Consider the following 17446-nt stretch of genomic DNA (forward strand, 5'->3'; position numbering starts at 1 on the left):
TGTGGTTAAGCCAAGGTGGTCTTTTGCCACATTTTCTATCTTTCCTAACCAGCGGAATAGCTTGCTTTTGGGCCCTTAATAGTGTCCCTTTGAAAAACTGCCAACTCTCCTCAGTTGTTTTTACCCTCAGTCTTGATTCCCATGGGACCTTACCTATCAGCTCTCTGAGCTTACCAAAATCTGCCTTCCTGAAATCCATTGTCTCTATTTTGCTGTTCTCCCTTCTACCCTTCCTTAGAATTGCAAACTCTATGATTTCATGATCACTTTCACCCAAGCTGCCTTCTACTTTCAAATTCTCAACGAGTTCCTCCCTATTTGTTAAAATCAAGTCTAGAACAGCTTCCCCCCTAGTAGCTTTTTCAACCTTCTGAAATAAAAAGTTGTCTGCAATGCAGTCCAAGAATTTGTTGGATAGTCTGTGCCCTGCTGTGTTATTTTCCCAACATATATCCGGATAGTTGAAGTCCCCCATCACCACCAAATCTTGGGCTTTGGATGATTTTGTTAGTTGTTTAAAAAAAGCCTCATCCACCTCTTCCACCTGGTTAGGTGGCCTGTAGTAGACTCCTAGCATGACATCACCCTTGTTTTTTACCCCTTTTAGCCTAACCCAGAGACTCTCAACACTTCCATCTCCTATGTCCATCTCTACCTCAGTCCAAGTGTGTACATTTTTAATATATAAGGCAACACCTCCTCCCTTTTTCCCCTGTCTATCCTTCCTGAGCAAGTTGTATCCATCCACACCAACATTCCAATCATGTGTATTATCCCACCAAGTTTCAGTGATGCCAACAATGTCATAGTTGTATTTATTTATTAGCACTTCCAGTTCTTCCTGCTTATTACCCATACTTCTCGCATTTGTATATAGGCATCTAAGATACTGGTTTGATCTTTCCTCCCAGTTTTGTCCTGACCCTCCTTTCTCTCTGCCAATATAGCCCACACTCCCTCTCGTTTCTGACCCATCTCCCAGGTCTCCATGTTCCCCACTTACCTGTGGGCTTTGCTCACCTGTCCCCTTCGAACCTAGTTTAATAGTTTAAAGTTTAATAGCATCCCGTGGTCTAGGAAGCCAAAGCCCTCCTGGCGACACCATCTTCGCAGCCAGGCATTCACCTCCATGATGCATCTGTCTCTGCCCGGGCCCCTACCTTTGACAGGAAGAATCAAAGAGAATACCACCTGCGCTCCAAACTCCTTCACCCGTACTCCCAGAGTCCTGTAGGCAGCATACCTCCCGAGATGAAATGTCAGGGCGACAGATGGGCGCCTCCGTCCCCCTCAGCAGAGAGTCTCCGACCACCACTACCCTACGTTTCCTATTCACAGTGGTGGCAGCAGACCTCCCAGCCTTAGGGGTACAAGGCTTCTCCTCCTTTACTGTAGGGGGTGATGCCTTCTTTCCTGTATCAAGAAGAGCATAACGGTTACCTATTACCATGGCGGGAGGGTTCGGAGCAGGGGTGGAGCACTGCCTGCTGCCAGAAGTAACCAGCTGCCAGTGTCCACCCTGAGCCATCTCCTCCTCCACCAGTGGTGTATCAGCAGTCCTGTGTACTGGGACAGCTACCTCAGCTGTCTCCACATGGACACTGTCCAGGAATTGCTTGTGGATTCGGATGCTCCTCAACCTAGCCACCTCCTCCTGTAGCTCTCCCACCTGCTGCCTGAGAGATTCCACCAGCAGGCACCTTTCACATTGGATGGTCCCCCCAGCCTGGATATCAGTAAGTGGAAATTGCAAGTTACAGTCTCTGGAAAACCACACCAGGATCTGGGTAGAAGCATCCATGCTCAGGCACTCTGTCTGGCTACAGGCGCAGGTGGAGGAGACAGAAGCAGTGCTGGCACAGGTGTTGCGCGTCTTCCTAACCATCGTAAGCCTCCCTCTGTCAAACTCCCGTCTGCAGCCCCCTGTCCGCTGAAAGGGTTGTTTAAGCAAGAAGTTTTAGGTTTTAAGGGGAATAAAGGGAAAACAGTTGTGCATACAAGGTATGAATTGAGCTGCTAACATAGTCAAACACATCCACACTGCTCTAGCAGATTTCTCCTTACATAAGAATGGTTGAAACTGGCAGTATGCTTGGTTACTATCATAATCTATTGGTTGGGTTTGATTTTTCAGCAGTTAAAGGGCAGAGTTGGAACATGCAGTATTTAGGACTCTTGTAGGTTTTGTTTACTATCAATGACCCAGATTAAGCATAATTTTCTGAATAAGCAAAAGCAAAGTGAGAAGAAGCCACATGGCATTTAATCCATCTTTGATAAATTGTATGTTAACATCTTCACACCATTTCTGTGTATATACACACACACACACACAGAACAGATAGAGGGATTCTTGTACTAAGAATATGAAGGTAATCAGTAGCAGTGGTTGGAGAACTGCAACTGCATTTTAAAGAAAGTTTCCAGTAGGAAGATGAGAGCTTACATATAATAATGATACAATGAACTCATGACTAATAGCTAAGGGCCTGATTGACTCTTATTTATGTTAAGTTATGCCTTACTATGGATTAGATTGTAGGCCACAAGCCAGGAGTAAGAGGCAATGCATAGTTAGGTAGCCTTAACTAGAGCTGTCACTGTCCATACCATTTTATATACACTTATACGTAAATAGATCTTTCGATTTATAATTTTATTCATGAGATTATTCACAAATATGCATGTTTACATGGTCAGGTCAAAAGTCAGTCCTGCAGCCCTTGAGAAAAGGAAATTCTTTTCAGGGATACATCGCACAAGCATGTAGGGACAAAATCAGAAAGGCTAAGGCACAAAATGTGTTTTACCTAGCAAGGAACAGAAAAGAATAAGAAGAAAAAGAGAAAGAATGGAGGTTGCTCATACCTCTGAAATGTTCGTAACTGTGTACAAAACGTTATGGTTATTTCAAGTTAACCTTGACTTAATACAGCTTTGAAACTTTACTATAAAGAAGAAAAATGCTGCTGCTTTCTCTTTATTTTTTAGTAGTTGACATTAACACAGTACTGTACTATATTTGCCTGTATTTGCTTTTTGGGGGGGTCTCTGCTGCTTCCTTATTGTGTACTTCTGGTTCCAAATGACATGTGTGGTTGACTGGTCAATTCATAACTGTGTTCGTAACTGTGAGGTTCTACTCTAGCTATCTTGGAAAACAGGAAGAAAGAGTACCCCCCCTCCTCCCGAAGAATTATAGACCAGTCAGTCTAACTTCGATTCCTGAAAAGATACTGGAATAAATTATTAAACAATCAATTGGTAAGCACCTAGAGGATAATAGGATTTTGAGGAATAGCCAGCATGAATTTGCAAAGAACAAATCATGCCAAACCAACCTAATTTCCTTCTTTGACAGGGTTATTGGCCTAGTAGATGTGGGGGAAAGCAGTAGACATGATATACCTTGATTTCAGTGAGACTTTTGACAAGATGTTCTCATAAGCAAACTAAAGAAATGCAGTTGAGATGAAATTACTATAAGGTGGTTGCACAACTGGTTGAAAGACTGCACTCAAAGAGTAGTTATCAATGGTGTGCTGTTAAACTTGGGGAACGTATCTAATGGGGTCCTACAGCAGTCAGTCCTGGGTCCAGTACTATTCAATATATTCATTGATGGGTTGGATAATGGAGTGGAGAGTATGATTGTAAAATTTGCAGATGACACCAAGCTGGGAAGGATTGAAAACATTTTGAAGGACAGGATTAGAATTCAAAAGGACCTTGACAAATTGGAGAAATGGTCCGAATTCAACAAGATGAAATTCAATAAAGGCTAGTGCAAAGCACTACACTTAGGAAGGAAAATCAAATGCACAACTACAAAACAATGAGTAACTGCCTAGGTGGTAGTACTAATGAATAGGATCTGGGCATTACTGTGGATCACACATTGGAATATGAAAAAAAACAAAGTGATGCAGTTGCAAAAAAGGGCTTAAATCATTTTGGGATATAATAACAGAAGTGTCAGATGTAAGAGATGGGAGATAATTGTCCTGCTCTGCTCAGCACTGGTGAGGCCTCAGCTGGAATACTGTGTCCAATTCTGGGCACCGCACTTTAAGAAAGATGTGAATAAATTGGGGAGAATCCAGCTGAAAACAGTTTTTTTTAAAACAGTAACCTATGAGGAAAGTTTGGAAAAAAAAAAAAACCTGGGCATGTTTAGTCTTGGAAAAAGAAGACTGAGGGGGAATCTGTTAAAAGTCTTCAACTATGTTAAGGACTATACTAAAGAGGACTGTGGTCAATTGTTTTCCATGTTGACTGAAGGTAGGACAAGAAGTAACATGCTTAATCTGCAGCAAAGGAGATTTAGATTAGATATTAGGAAAACTTTCTAAATAAGGGTAGATAAACTCTAGAACAGGCTTTCAAGGGAGGTTGTGGAATCCCCATCACTGGAGGGTTTTTAAAAAAAATCAGGTTGCAATAACACCTGTCAGAAATATTGTATATTTACTTGGTCCTGATGACTTTGAGGTCCCTTCCAGCCCTACATATCTGTGATTATATGGTTCTATATTTTATGCATTTATCTCACCACCTTTCCCAAAATGGCTCATCCCTAATTTTGTTTATATTTTAAATCTAGCACTATAAGTCCTGACATAGCTATTCCAGATTGCTGAAAATTCAGACGTAGCCCTGTCACAGATCTTACCTTTCCTGTGTTGAGATGCAGCTGTGCCTCAGTTCCCTCTCATCCTTGGATAGTTGGGCAATTTCATACAGTTTAGCCCTCTTAGTCACACCATAAAGGTCCCCCCTTCCAGAGTACTGAAAAGTCCAAATAGAACAAGGCACAGTTCTCTGCCCTCTGCAGGCCACAATCCATTTCCTTCCACCCTCCGTGGAAGCCCCAGCTTGTGACTCCCTAAACAAGAGTGAGTTCACATTAGAGCTCAAGACCCCACAGCTTCTTTTGTGCCAGGTCATATAGTACTTCTGCTTTCATTACAAATCAAAATTGTCATCTCATTTGCTGGCTCACATGCTGTCTGCTACTGCACTGAACACTTACCCCTCCCTGCAGATCATTTCCCTGCTTCTTAAAGCCTACTTCGCCTCTGTGTTTCTCAGGCTTCCTTCCATACCTTTTCAACAGAAAGAGCCATTCCAAGCCTTTCCCCCGATCTACATCCTGTGTAGCGAGACCCACAAGTCTGATTTCTTTCTATTTTGAGGGAAGGCTGTTCCTTATAGTCTTTGGCACTCTTTCCCAGTATGCCTTGTTGCAGCCAAGATGCTTCTGGGAAATACACCTTCCAGAATTTGCTTGTGCTATGTTTAACCAGGACCAAGGTATAGCATCCCTTGGAGACTCCTGTTACTGGCACACTAATTACAATCATTTAAAAAAAGTACTGCTGTATGATACCCTTCACAGCACAGAAAATTTTAAGGTAAACATAAATTGCTGTGTAGGCCTGTCTTCTCATGAATAATGGGACATGGGTGAGGCTTCATTTCTTGAGAGACAGGATTAGGGAGGTAAATGGATCAGCAGACTGGAAACAGAATGTCTGTACTAGCTAAGAAGCTAAGATAAGGGGGAATACCCGGGGAACCATTCACAGTGAACAAGATGAGCCTGAAATATAAGATGAGGTAAAGAGTAAGTTGTTCATAGATAGTGAGTGCTGTACAGGGATTAGTTCCTACAAAGTGACCAAGCCAATCCCAAAATGTGACACATTAAATTGCATTTATTATACATTGTGTAAATGCATATAAAGGAAGAGGTTTGCTGTGTAACAATGGATGTATGGTGTGTCCTTTACTCTCCCCCTCCACTCCTCAAGCTTTAGTTTGATCAACTTAGGGCTAGTTTACACTGGCAGCACTTTAACGTGGCTTGTGTGGCTTGTGCTCTAAAAACAAAACAAAACACCCCCACAAGGGGCATAGCTCCCAGCACTGGTGCACTGTCTACACTTACGCTTTACAGTGCTGAAACTTGCTGCGCTCGGGGGGGTGTTTTTTCACACCTCTGAGAGAGAAAGTTGCAGTGCTGTAAATTGCCAGTGTAGACATGACTTCGGAGTAGCTTTGCTGGATGCCGAATAAAGGAACCTAAGTGATAAGGCTAGAGTTGAACTAAGTTCATGGTGAACCAAGTAGAAAAAGTCTCAGGAGAACCCCAACATAGTAGTTCCATTACTCTGATCCGCTCATGTGGAGTGGGTAATATTTACATTCCTTAGTTTACGGGTTGCAACCTAGCATTAGGGGAAATGGAACTGGAAGGATGTAAGGGTTTAAATATGAGGAAGTTAGTATCTCACTGGAAAAGTGGGTTAAATCTAAGGGTGGACGCTATGTATCCTAGAAAAGTATAAGGAGGAAGCTGGGACCAGGTCAAATAGGAACTCCAGAGACTGGTATTAAATAATAATAATAATTTTAAAAAATGCTTGGCAGAGCAGGGTAGAGGTCCATTAAATCCCATAAATACACAAATTATTGACAGAACACAGAAAAGGTTTGTTAAATGCCACTGAAATTTTCAAAAAGTAGGACCCACTGGCATCCATGCAAAAAAAATTGTACCTAGAATTATTTACCCTAAGGCAAAGAAAGCCCAGATCTAGGCAGCAATTTTACAAGGATTATTTCTGGTGGTTAAAACTTTACAAATGAAATGTGCCACCTGGAGGTATAAATGCAAAAAAGCATAAAGAGTAAATCACAATTGTAGAGGAGAAAACAAACTAAATGGAAAAGATAACTGAAAGGTCAGGCCAAACGCAATGTCTGTTACGTATTTGTATAAATCCAAACTAAAATACAGCTGTCCTTCAAGGACTGTATTTAGTGAGATTTCCAGACAAAGTGTATTAAGTTGTTTTTTTTTTTTAAGTGCAAAAAAAAAAATAAGCAGATAAAAATAAGCTTAGAGCCTCCAAAAAAAAGTCAGCTAAAAATGTGTTACTCTGGGAAATAAAATAGAGTTATGGTCCCAGGATTTAGTAGCTATTAAGTGTCTTATTTGGAAGTGTCTTATTAAACAATAACAAATGGAGGTGAGTATTTAAGAAAAAGTGTGCAGTTAAAAGGAGCTTTTGCACAAATTAACACTGCAGAGCTCAGAGGGGATTAAATACTTGGGTGTAGTGGAAGTAAAAAAGTATTAGAGAGGACTTCAAGGTATTTAAAACAAAACAATGCTTGGTTTGGTAATTAAACTTAGTTATGACAGTATGACTTAATGCATTCATGCCTGTTAAAATCCTTAGTGAGCAAACACATTTTGCAAAGGGGAGGCAGGTGGGGACAAATACCACTGGTATGCTTCCCTGCCTGCTGCCAGAAGCCTTTACAGCCATTCTGAAGGAAATGGGCCCTTGCTAGTAAATATGTCTATAAATGGTCAATTTTGCTGGCTGCTGCAGGTACAAAGACAATCTAATTTAAATTAGGGCTGTCAAGCAATTAACAAAATTAATCACGCAATTAATCACACTGTTAAACAATAATATAATACCATTTATTTAAATAGTTTTGGATATTTTCTACATTTTCAAATATATTGATTTCAATTACAACACATAATAGAAAGTGTACAGTGCTCACTTTATTTTTATTATAAATATTTGCACTGTAAAATACAAAATAAATAGTATTTTTCAATCCACCTAATACAAGTACTGAAGTGCAATCTCTATCATGAAAGTTGAACTTACAAGTGTAGAATTATGTACAAAAAATCACTGCATTCAAAAATAAAACAATGTAAAACTTTAGAGCCTACAAATTCACTCAATCCTACTTCTTGTTCAGCCAATGGCTCAGACAAACAAGTTTGTTTAAATTTGCCGGCAATAATGCTTCCCGCTTCTTGTTTACAATGTCACCTGAAAGTGAGAACTGGCATTCACATGGCATTGTTGTAGCCAGTGTTGCAAGATATTTATGTGCCACATGCACTAAAGATTCATGTGTCCCTTCATGCTCCAACCACCATTCCAGTGGACATGTGTACATGCTGATAACGGGTTCTGCTCGATAACCATCCAAAGCAGTGCAGGCCAACGCATATTTATTTTCATCATCTGAGTCAGGTGCCACCAGCACAAAGGTTGATTTTCCTTTTTGGTGGTTCAGGTTCTGTAGTTTCCGCATCAGAGTGTTGCTCTTTTAAGACTTCTGAAAGTATGCTGTAAACCTCATCCCTCTCAGATTTTTGAAGGCACTTCAGATTCTTAAATCTTGGGATGAGTAATGTAGCTATCTTTAGAAATCTCACATTGGTACCTTCTTTGTGTTTTGTCAAATCTGCAGTGAAAGTGTTCTTAAAACGAACAACATGTGCTGGGTCATCATCCGAGACTGCTATAACATTAAATATATGGCAGAATGCGAGTAAAACAGAGTAGAAGACATACAATTCTCCCCCAAGGAGTTCAGTCACAAATTTAATGCATGCATTCTTTTTTTAAATGCCAGCTACAAAAGTGCCATGCAAACACCTTTTCTCACTGTTAAGTGACATTGTAAATAAGAAGCTGGCAGCATTATTGCCCACAAACCCGACTTACGCAAGTCCGCACTTATGGAAAAAGTTCCATAAGCTAGAAATAGGAGGGGTTTTTTTTTTGTACGTAATGGTTGGGTATATGTTTCCGACTTGTGCAAAATTCGAGTTATGCAAGGCATTCCAGAACGGAACGCTTGTGTAAGTTGGGGAGCATCTGTATCCAGTCTGTTCAATCAGAAAGAAAGGCAGGTGAATACTGCACAACATTTTCCATTCATATATTAATTAGATTTTTTAGAGCTAGTGAGGGGAAATTTTATTTTTTTCCCTTTTTTTGAAATTCTAAATTTCAGAAGTTTGATTTCCCTGCTTCTCCAGTTTGACAGCCTTTTGAAAAACAAGGGGGGGGGAGTTAAAAATCATTTCCCATTTAAAAAAAAAATCAAATCTTAGCAAAATAAAAAATAAAAATCTGTCTTGCTCCATTAAATCTATTAAGAGTTAGATGCTGCCATTAGATATAGCTGAGAACCTAGGGAGGCATATAGCTATGGAACTGGAAAGGAAGAAATCTTCAATGAGTTTCCTGCTTCTGCGCTGGGTGATGGTGATGGGTAGATTAATGTACTACACCTCCTTTGCGGGGTATAACATACTCCCTTGCACCCTGCCAGCACCAATGGCTGGCACATAGAGGTGGGAGAGACGGGGAGGCAGCACATAGCCATGGTGGGGGAGTGTCAGACATGCAACCCCTGATCTACCCATTGCCCCTCTGTATTGCAATCTGGTTATGTCCTATGGAGCTGTGTTGGAGACCAGGGGACAAATGAACAATAAATGAATTTGCTTCAGTTGTTTCCACATCCCATTTTTGTCCAATCTCCATGAATAGTCCAGGAATTACTGTCAGGAATATTTACTAAAACAGTGACTTTTCAGAAAATATTGTAGAATATTCACAGAAAGAAAATTCTGTAATAGTGACTAATTGCAATGGAAGTCTGATTCTAAGAGTAACTCTCATCCAGTTGGGAAACAGAAACATTCCATGTAACCTATGTTGTCAGTCAAAACAGCTAGAATTTAAAACATTTGCAAAGCCCTGCTTATGAACAAATTACATACTAAAGGCTATTCATAGAAATTATTCAGTTAATGATTTAAAATACATAGGAGAACAGTTATTAGTCCGGACAAGTCACAAAGAGGACAGACAAATTTTGACCAATAAATGACTGGTTATGAATTATTCCTTCAACTCTACTTAGATTCATAGATTCAGATTTCACAGCCAGAAGGGAGCATTCTGATTACCTAGTCTGACCTGTATAACACAGGCCATAAAACTTCTCCAAAATAATTCCTGGAAGCATATCTTTTAGAAAAACATCCAGTCTTGATTATATCTGAAAGCTAATTTTACTTGTCACATTCACAGCTCAGCAGATAGCTTTCTTAAATGTTTGTTTCTAGGTCTCTCCTGGAAAGGCTGAAATTAAGTCTTTTTAGAGTTAGAGGGTCTAAGGACTTGTGTACATCGGGCAGTTAGTGTGGCTAGGGTGTGAATTTAAAGCCCTCTAGCAATTCTGCACTGACTCCCTGTGTGGAAACACTCACTTTTCATTAAGGGTATGTTTACATAGAAAAAACAACCAACCAACCAAACAAAAACAACACAGCAGTGAGTTTCAGATCCTGGATCAGCTGACTTGGGCTTGCATTACAGAGCTAAAAATAGCAGTGTAGACATTCAGGTTCCGACATGAGCCTGGGCCTTTAGACCTCCCCTCCTTTCTGGGTTTCAGAGCTCAGGCTCCAGCCTGAGCCTGAACATCTACATGCGTAGTGTAACTTAGGTCGATTTACTCTGGTAGTGTAGACAAGGCCTAGAATGTCCACATGGGGAGTTAGTGAGCTCTAGATAGTTCAGGCTTTTTGTAGACAAACCCTTAGTCTGCTTTCACGTACATAGGTTTTACACTGGTATAACTATTGAATTTAATAGTTTAACTCTATTGAATTTAATGGCGTTACTCCTGGTTCACAGTGGTGCAAATGAGAGCAGAATCAAATCCATGTAGTCCTGTACAAGGGACAGCCTGATAGTGCTGAGAGTAGCAGATGCTGGTTTTCTGAATGTTAATTATTGGTTTCCATCTTTTACTTTTCTCCAAATAGCTAGAGGTTTTAGTGTCACTGCTATCCATCTGAAGCATCACATCGACTTAATGTCAATCAGCTAAGTATTAAACGAGTAAAATATTTGTCTCAACAGACAGAGCCAAAATGTTCCCAGAGATTTATAGGGCTCTGTGGTAGGGTGGACTTGGTCCGGAGGCCCCCTGCTGGAGGCCTCACAGCCCTGCATCACCCAGTTCCAGAGTAAAGGAGCAAGAAGTCCTCCAGGGCCTAGAGTGGCTGCAAAAGAGAGGCCAATTAGAGGGGCTTTTGGAGCAACCAATAAGGGGCCAGAAGGACCAGATAAAAGGCAAGCAGCAGAGCAGAGCCTTCATTTGCTGTGTGGAGCTCAGTGAGGGAGTGAAGACTGGGTGACTGGCTGACTGGCACAGCTGCAGTACCATGGACAGCTCATTGCAGACAGGACTGAAACACCCATGGAAGGCTGCTGAAGACTGGGTGCCTGGCTGGCAGGAAGAGCAACGGGACCAGTGTTTGGTCAGTGTGGGCAGGCTGAAGTCCAGGGGGACTGAGCACAGAATCTGGCCATGCCAACAAGGGTACTGAGTTGGGCCCTGCTGGTCTGGTTGAAGACTGAGCCCAGGGTGGCCTGCTGAAACACCACCAGCTGTTGGTACTAAGATGGCCCCCGGTTGGGTAGTTGAAGAAGGCAGTGCCACTGGGAGAAGCCTTAGAGCTATGGCCCCACACCAGGGCTGAGATAAGAACTTGGATTGTATACCCCGGAAGCGGAGGGGGGGGAGGGGCAGTGTTTGCAGCTCAGCCGGAGGGCTGAGTCGCTGAAGACCACCAAGAGAACCATCAGCCGGCAGGTGCTTGCGAGAGATGGGTGCTAATCCGATATAAGAATTAAAACTAAAATCAGACTCACACCCAACCAACCACAGGAGGCTGCCCATGAGAGGCAAGTGCTGTCCCAAAAAAGACTGATTGCAGGTATATCAGCCAGAGAAAAGGGGGTGCTCATGAGAGGTGGGTGCTGACCTCATTGGAGGCTCAAATAAACACTGTGTATTGTAAAATATTAAGGAGGTTATGAATCCCCAAACCAGATCCAATTCACACATGATTCTGGCCTTTCTGGGGCAAGTTATAATTGATCAGCCCACAAAAATATATGAATCCTCTAGAGTGACATAACTGTCACTCATTGCCAGGAACTTGGTCTCATCGCTAAATGTTCTGATTGGTCAGTGAAGTTTTAAAAGCATCCCATTTGTTGCCAATATTCCACACTAAATCTGTGTGCAGAATGAGTGAGGTTAAAGCAGGATTGTTTAAGAGTTTTTCCTTGGTGAGTCAGAATAAGTCTGTTAAATCTGACTCTAACATCGAAAGCTGAAATTTCTAAATGGAATACTCCTTCTGGCCTTTCTGCAACATCTACCAAATGCCAAAACCAAGCCTATGGAGGATTAGACAATATCACACTTAAAAAAGTTACTTCTGCTTTGATTGATATTCCTGGTTCTATTTAACTGTAGGAAACATTATTCAAACCAATAAAATCCTTTTGTGACTGAATGAACCTCTGTATTCACACTTTACATGCTACTGTAAAAATCTTTGTACAAAATATACCTTGTTAGGTATCATTTGAAAACTTGTACCTCACTGGTCAATAATATGGTGAAATATGTGTGGCAACATTATAATGTAAAGTTATGAATGTACGCTGAAATTGTTACTGAAATAAGTTTACCAGACAAGTCTGGGGAGAAGGGAAACCTATTCCTCAAATACAAAGGACAATATAACACCTTTAGCCAGGTGTCATCAAAGTTGTTTGGCAGTTAGAGATCAAGTGGCCATTCTTTGTCAAAGGGGGAGCAGGAACAGATTGAAATGTATTTTTCTGAGTTACCCCTAGATACAGTTCCTTCCCACCGTGAGGATGGAGACATGGACTCTCATGGTGTAAGTGGTTCCATGTTGATGCTTGCTAAAGGGTGACTGGACTATAAAAGTGCCAGGCAAAAACACCCAAGATACTCTGTCTTTCTCTCCCTTTTACTAAGAAGACAAAGGAACCAGCCTTTGGACTTCAGGAGTGATCCTGACATGAAAATTTGATCAGCAATTTTGTTGGGAACCCATGGTAAGGATTTTTACTTGAACCAAGTCTAGTTTGTTAAGTTTCAGCTACCAGGAAACATTTTATCTTTAATTCTCTTGTAACCATTTCTCACTGTAATGCCTTATACTTGTACTCACTTAATGTCTTTGTAGTTAAAGAAACTTGTTTTATTCTTTAATCATAATGAATCCAGTGTTGTGTTTAAAGTGAACCGTGTAGGTAACTACAGTTAACAAACTAATGAATCTTGACCCTTTTAAGGGGAAATGGGCCTCTAATATCGGAAGTGTCCAGAAGAAGGATGGACAGTGCAGAAGAACATTTTTGGGACTGGAAGTGTGTTGGGGTCAGCCTGCAAGTGGTAAATAAGGCTGGTGGAAGCCACAATGTGGCTACTGTGTCACTGATAGGCTGCAGCTACACATACTCAGGGTGTGAGTTGCATGGTGTTTGCTGCTGTAGCTCCCAATCGCAAAAAAACAGCCAAAGCTGTCATTGCAGGACAGGTGATAACACCCCCTCACTAGTCTGCATTGCACTCCAAGAATGTGACACCCTTAAAATTGAATAAAAAGTAAATATGACCACCATTCAAGCAATATTAAAAGGGTGAATACTGGGAGAGTTTCAGAACTTTGAAAAACAACATGATTCCTGAGACACACTCCTAGTACACTCCTAGTACAATCTTACCACTTCTATGGTTACCTTCCCATATTCATTCATTCATTTGTCATAGCCACAAGTGATTGCTGACGCAGTTGGCTAGAATAGAATGTGACAATTTCTTAATGTACAGTGTGGGGTTTTTTTTGCAGGGAGTCCATTATAGCTGTGCTTGTCAAACAGTCTTCCATTTTACTGTGCAGCAAAGACAAGAGACAGAATTGTCTCTGCCTTGAGATACTGACTACTTAGATAACCCCATTGGTAATTGAATTAAATGACTAACTCAACCTCAATAATGTTCATATTATAATTAAAACACACATATTTGCACACCAAGTTTGCATTCAATAATAGATTCCCCCCCCCCACCTTTAGCAAGCTAAATTGGTGCATTATGACTAAAAAACCAAGATTATGAATACAGATATTTTGCTGCAGATATTTTTCTCTATATAAATTTTGATGTAAAGTTTGAAAAAACATAATTGGGTAATTTCTACAGTTATTCCCAACTTTTAATGGCTCAGTACAATATGCCATGTCCATAGGCTCACAGGGTGATCATTTGAGTGGTCTATACCAATCTCTTTAGTTTTTGGATGCACTTTTTTCCAATTAGAGAAAGAAACCATACCACTTTGCTTATTCCTATGACTACACTATAAGCTAGTGGTCTGATTCCCCTGCTCATGTACACATTTGTGCTAGCTCTCATTGGGCTAAGAGGAGTACAAAGAGCAGCATCGCTGTGGTAGCACAGGTAGCCATATTGGAGGCATGGCTGAGCTGTGCTTAGTACATACCCACCGCTACCAGTGCTCCTGTGGATACACTGCTTTTTATATTCACACTAGCTCAATGAGAGCTAGCATCAGTCTGTTTACATGAGCAGGGAAATCACACCCTTACCTTGTAGTGCAGACAATTGGTTGATATTGTACATTTACTGTCTTCCATTCTAAGGTACCATGAAGATCTTTGTGAAGAAGTATTTATAGCGTTATATTGTTCACCTCATAGTTCAAACAAAACTCAGAGGATTGTCAACTGGATAATAAATCAAAGCGAAACATGTCATAAAAATGAAGTGCACAGCTATAAAACTACAGAAACAATATTCCTTTGACAAATGCCTTCCATAGTATTCAGGCAAGTTCTCTTTGAAAGCTGCACAATTTCCATTTCCTTCTATCTAGCTATTAATTATTATTTGAATTACAGTATCATGTAGAAGCCCCCAAAAGAGCTTGCAGCCCTATTCTGTTAAGCACTGTACAAAAAGACTGTGAAAGATAATCACTGCTCCACAGAGCTAATACTCTAGATAGACAAGACAAACAAAAGGTGGAAGAAAGGAAGTATTGTCCCCAGTTTACAGATGAGAAACTGAGGCACTGAGAGATATTAGTTTATTTGTTCTAGTATGTTCATGAGAACCAAACCACTATACAGTGTTAACTAGGGTGACCAGATAGTAAGTGTGAAAAATCGGGACAGGGGTAGGGGGTAATAGGAGCCTATGTAAGAAAAAGCCCCAAATATCGGGAATGTCCCTATGAAATCGGGACATCTGGTCACCCTAGTGTTAACTGGAAACAAATTAGTTAAATCTATCCAAAGGGCAGGGCAGAATTTACAAATTGCTGTGTCTGGAAAGTTTAACATTGCTTCCCAGGTCTTTTAATGTATATATGAACAAACAACACCTGAAATTCAATAAACTGAACAAATACATGGACAAAAATATTTAAAAACTGTGGCAGATGGAGGTACTAGTTGATTTGTAATGATATGGTCAGAATAACAGGGGATAATTTGAATATTTAATCAACAATCATATTGTATTGTCAGCCACTGTAGTTACAAAATGAGCTCAATTACCTCCTGAACCACTTTATCTGTGGGTTATAACTCTGGTCAGGACCCTTTGTCTGTCTTGTTTTTGTTTTGTCTTTTTAGATGGTAATCTGTTTGGGGTCAGAGACACTCCCCTTTTTGTGCTTGTACAGTTCCTAGTCCATTGTGAATGCTACTGGCAAGCAAAAAATGTAGTAGTGCCGTGCACCTTTCTAGAAGCCTGATTGCAGTGGTAAATGCCATTTTTATGAGGCAAAGTTAATGTTTAAAAGGAAACAAAGGCTATTTCTATTAGCTCTTTGTTGTGTATTGTTTATTCAATCTAAAATAAGTCCTTAAAACTTAACAATGTGGTCACTATTGGGGGCAGTTCTTCAGCTGGAATAAATTCTCATAACTATGTCCCCTAGGCCTTACCCCTAGTGCGTGGAAGAATGTCACTACCTTTATTTTTCTCTGAAGGGGAGACATTATAAAACTCACTTTAATGATGTCCAGCGATAGATTGCAGCACCTCAGAGAAACTGTAATAATCCATTGTAAAGAGTACCCCAGTTAATCACAATAATTGTTCTCAACAAATCAGCAGAGGCTGAGCTCCAGATGATAAGACAGATGTGAGGAAGTTCCAAGCTGTTCTTGGTAGTGGAAAATATATAGAAAGAACTGAAAATTTAAATAATAGTAAGAATGACTGTCCTGTAGATGGTTGTGATGATTTTCCTCAATGCTTACACCAGGGGAAAGCAGCTGAGAATTTCCCAGATTATACTCTGTGGAATAATAGTAATATAGTATTTATGATTATTATTTATTGGTATTGCAGTAAAAACTTGGAACCCCAGACACGGGCCAGGATCTTACTGTGCTAGGTGCTGTATGGTGAACAAAAAGTCCGTACCCCAAAAAGCAGCACTCATATCACCTTTCGTAATGTAGATCCTTCACACAGCTTTACATTCACGGCATGTTTAATGAAACTAGCTTATTGTATTAATGTGTTGGCCAATATCTACCAATAGTACTCATTAAGCAGAACTAGGGAGCCAGGGATCAATTCCAATCACAGTCAGAAGTTATTTATTTATTTGGAAATCTATGAAAATATATCTAGACTTGGTTGAGAAAAAGAAATTACACTAAATACTGTAAATAAACCAATCAAAAGTCAGCTATTATTTATGGGGCAAATTCTGCCTGGCCATAGGCGTGGAGTGGAAGAAAGGCATAAGAACATCTCCTCCTCTAGTGCAGCCCATGTAAGGGTTAGAAACAAAAAAAGAGGTTGGCCAGATAATTAATTGCAACCTCTGCTCTTGGATTGCAGTGGCTGCTCTGTCCCTGTTTGCCCAGAGTGTATGAGGACAGGAAAGAGCTGGAGTCCTAGCTCTAGCCCTCCTAAGCATCAGACAGAAGTTGGCCAACCTCATGGGGAATAAGATAAAGCTCAGAAAGGTGAACTCACTGAGCTCCCTCTGGATTGGTGTGGTCCCAACACAGGGCTGTGCCAGAATGGCATAATGTAGCTGTATGTCAGTAAAATGAACACATTCACTATTGCTCACTTGGCTTTGACGTTCACAAAACTTACTCGAGGGATAATAAGTAGGTTCAGTAAGTTTATGATTTAATCTGTTGCCATCAAGAAGCACAGGTAAGGTTGTTATTTTTGTACCAGTCATGAAGTTACAGGTACCAATGTTGACAATGCCGGACATTGCCAACTCTTCATTTTGGTAAAGTTACTTTTCTGCAAAGGTAACAAATTTAATTGACATCCAGGGCAAATTGGGCTAGATCCACAAAGGGCTGTAGGTTCCTAAACACCTCTTTGGATGGCCAAGTCCAAAATTTAGATCCTTAAAAGCCCTGCTCAGCTGCTACCTAGAATCATAGGGTTAGAAGGGACTGCAAGGATCATCTAGTCTAACCCGCTTCCAAGATGCAGGATACCAAACCCTGTGGGCTCCAAAAGTCCTCAGAGACCTAAAGTTTCCACTGATAAAAAGTCCCTTAGGTACATAAAATTGCTGATGAGCATGCATACAGCCACCCCAGTCTTGATGCCTAGTTCATTCCTAAGCCCTAGCAAGATCTCTAACTAGGCATTTGTAGAAATGCTAAATGAAATTGTTTTTAATTGTTCACTTTAT

Source organism: Emys orbicularis, chromosome 2 (assembly GCF_028017835.1).
Source record: "Emys orbicularis isolate rEmyOrb1 chromosome 2, rEmyOrb1.hap1, whole genome shotgun sequence".
Taxonomy (NCBI): Eukaryota; Metazoa; Chordata; order Testudines; family Emydidae; genus Emys; species Emys orbicularis.